This window comes from Crocuta crocuta, unplaced genomic scaffold (genome assembly GCF_008692635.1).
Source record: "Crocuta crocuta isolate KB4526 unplaced genomic scaffold, BGI_CrCroc_1.0 scaffold687, whole genome shotgun sequence".
Classification (NCBI taxonomy): domain Eukaryota; kingdom Metazoa; phylum Chordata; class Mammalia; order Carnivora; family Hyaenidae; genus Crocuta; species Crocuta crocuta.
This window is the reverse complement of record NW_027530182.1, coordinates 687,690-691,557: the sequence shown is the minus strand read 5'-3', so window position 1 is coordinate 691,557 and position 3,868 is coordinate 687,690.

Genomic DNA, 3,868 nt, shown 5'->3' with positions numbered 1-3,868 from the left:
AAAATGTGCTAAATGGAGAGAAAGGCGGTTCAGGTTGTATGGAAGTCAGGAAGGATTTGGACCAGAAGTGAAAGGACAGAAAAAAACCAGCATAAACTGGCTCCCAGGAAATCTCCTTGCCTACAGATTTCCTACCCACCAGAATCCTTGGGTCGTTTTAGTGGCCAGCCTCAAATAACAAGCTTCCTGGAGTTTAAGGTTTGAATGGAGGATTGAACTTTTGCAATTGTGACTAAGCCCTGCCTAGCTTTATGGCCAAGTTGGGCCCAGGCTCAGGTACGCAACAGAAAGCAAGTCTTACTGGAAAGTTCTGCTTTGCTTTTGCATTTTATTGTCATGATTTTTCGCAGTTTGTCTTATGTCACCTTGTTGCTTAATTCCCACACCTCGAAGGGAAAAATGTGTAATATTCTAATATTTATGTTACAGATACTTAACATTATGTTTCTGCATAGGTATTGCCAAGATAGTCAAGCCAACCTTTATTTATGGAGGGTAGAGAATATAAATCTGTCTAAAATCTTTCGCGAGATGAAGGTCTTAATATTTCCAGAGTTGATTTTGGTGCCTACTCTTGGAGAGTCTTAGGAAAGGGTTGTCAATACAAGGTGTCATTGTTTTAGGTTTCCTATCCACGAGTTGCTTTTTTTTCCCCCAACTTCCCTCTCTTTTGGCAACTTCTCCTAGCATTCTGTCCTACATTTGGCCCCGAGTCAGTTGAAAGCTTTGCAAGTTGATTTTCCATTCCCATCTGAATTTTAGCTTAGCTGTGGAACTGTTTTCCATGTGTTTTTAATCATTTGTCCATGTGTTATGAGCTTATAGGGACAATATGGTTCCCTCAAGCTGCCTGCATTGTATAAGCAGAAACTGGCAAGGTAGCCAGGAGGAAAACGGTTTTCAACAGATGCCCCCTACACTCATTTCTGTTGGTGACACACCACCCCCATCCTCCAACTGGAGGAAAACAATTTACAAGCTGCGTTAAGTCACCTCACACAGATTCGGTCCTCTGGCATGAGCTACCTTTTCTGGGAGTGTAATTATCCTTCAGGAGAAACCTGTCTGGGAAGTATGGCTGTTGTGGCAAAGTTCAAAGACTGACTCAGAGGCTGTGGCCAGGCTGGGAAATAAAGAAAAGGTGTATTCGGAGTCTTCCCAGATTCAGTGGAAATTTGATTTTAAAATAGAGTCCAAATGCAGAGAATTAAGGATAAGTTCTCCAGGACAAAGAGATACCTCTTAGAAAGTAAAGCCCAACAAGGTCCTGTGACAGAAGTTTCTGTCCACATTTTTATTGGATTTGGTACATTAAAACAAACATTCATTAACCTCTTAGGTGTAGAACGAGAGGCCAGGAACAAAAAGGAAACAGAAAAGTGCGTGTAACAAAATCCCTGTTCCCAAAGTTGCTGACAATGCCATCTCTGGCAAATGTAGACCTTGCCTCCCAGGAGGAAGGTTAGGAGGACACACATGCACCCAAATTAAGCCAGATCTGAGGAATCACTACATGGCCAAGTAAAGAAGCGACCCGGCTTCCAGAATCCCAATGAAAGCCTGGTGTTCTGGGTGAGACGGCTCCTTGTAGATCTTCCACCACCCGGCGAGCTGGGTAGCCGCTGCACGGCAGTTCTCCTCCGACAGCTTAAAAATTCAGGATTTTCACAGCTGCTTTGCCCTCCCTGACCTACCTTTCTCTATTTTATACAGGACCAAATTTATGAGAAATGAGTTAAATGTTGCAGAGAATTCCAACAGCTGTGAGGAGGCCTGGGGGATCCTGGGAAGGAGGAGGAATCAAAAGTCTGACCACAGCCAACTGACATGTCAGGGGACATGAGAACATGGAGATTGGGTTTGCACAATTCTTTCTAAAATTTGCCCATGAAGGCAGGAGACAGCACTGAAGTATAGATAGAGCCTGAAAACTTTTAAGAAATCAAGAGACATTTTTATTTATTTATTTTTTTATTAAACATTTTTTTTTACATTTAGTTATTTCTGAGAGACAGAGTAAGACAGAGTGTGAGTGGGAGAGGGGCAGAGAGAGAAGGAGACACAGAATCCGAAACAGGCTCCAGGCTCTGAGCAAGCATTCAGCACAGAGCCTGATGCAGGGCTTGAACCCATGAACCGTGAAATCATGACCTGAGCTGAAGTCAGACAGTCAACAGACTGAGCCACTCAGGCACCCCAAGACATTTTTAAAAGATTCAAAATAAGCAAAGATTGTGTAATGCTAGTGGCAGGCGGCCGGTGGAGTAGAGGAAGGTTGATGAGAGAGAAGAAGAATATTCACTACTGTGGGTTGGCAAGAGCAGCATCCAAGAGCACTGTGGACAGGAAAAATGAATCGGTTTGGTAGATGATCAGACGGAAGGGAACACTCCTACTTGGTGGCTTCCATCTTTCTCTGTGGAAGAAGGAATGAGATCATTTGCTGAAAATGATGGAAGAGGTAGAGCCATCAAAGGCTTGAGATAACTAGAGAAGATTTTTAATCTATAGGGAAAATGAAGGTGGAGTTGAGTAATAAAAAAGATTGCTGGGCATAATTGAGGGTTAAGTTAAGAAGGGTGGTTAGTTAATGTAGAAGGAATCAATGTTTGCTACTATTCTGTCACGGTTTCTGCCAGCATTCCACAACCCAAATGTGGCCTGGGGGAGGTGACAGCTGGGTGTTTCCAGAGCTGGAACTTTACTAGATAGGTGTAAGAGGACAGAGGGGCCAAGGAGATGGGAATGTTGCAAAAGTTTGAAGTGATGGGCCCTGAATCCAACCTGGATAGGGAAGTAAGTGAAGACCGGAGAGCTTAGAGATAGCCATGCATTCATTTTTTTTTAAGTTTATTTATTTATTTGAGAGAGAGACAGAGAATTCCAAAGCAGGGGAGGGGCAGAGAGAGAGGGAAACAGAGAATCCCAGGCAGGCTCCGAGGTATCAGCACAGAGCCAAACATGGGGCTCGATCCCACCACCTGACCATGAGATCATGACCTGGGCCAAAACCAAGACTCTGATGCTTAACCAACTGAGCCACCCACACACCCCTTATTCATTCATTTTTAAACCAGTAGTTTTGAGCACCTACCACGTGGAAGGAACTGTTCTAAGGCTTGAGATAGTGATTACAAAAGACCTAATACTACTTTCATGGGCTTTAAAATCTAAAGTGGGGACAGATGTTAAACAAATGTTCACACAAGTCACCATTTAACTACAATGGTGGTGGAACTGTTATGAAGACAAAGAAGAAAATAGGGAACAACTGTGTAGACCTGACACAACAGAATGTTGTCATGCGAATGGAATGTGAAATTCACCAATCCTGATCATAATAGAAGTCAACATGTAAGGGGGATAGGGAAGCCAGTTGAACTGGGGTCATCAGATTTCAGTCCAGGTATTGAATGCAGCATCATAAAATGCCAATGTCTTGTTGTTGGTCAGATGCGTCCATGTAGACACTGAAGTTACCCAGGGTGATAGGATTAAGGATGAAAAGAAAGGCAATGAGCCAGATGAGGAAGGAAGGGCGTTGTCCGTGGTAAGGTTCAGGACCTGGAGTGCCAGAGATCCTGTAGCTTACAAGCTGTAAGGCAGAATCAGGAACCCTATAAAGGTTTTCTGGCTTCCAGTCCAGAGTTACTTCTTCTTCCATTACTCTCTGAGAGCAGCTCTCTGCAGAATGAGAAGTGAGCCAGGTAAACTGTAAAGATGGAGAAGAGGAGCATGACAGAGCTTAGCATTGGTGAAGGCATCCTGGCCTGGCTGTAAGTCAAGGCTGGCAGTGGGAAGGGTGGGCAGTAGGATGGTGGGCACACGGTGAAGGTGCATCAGCCCCCTTGGCCTTCTTCTAGATTTG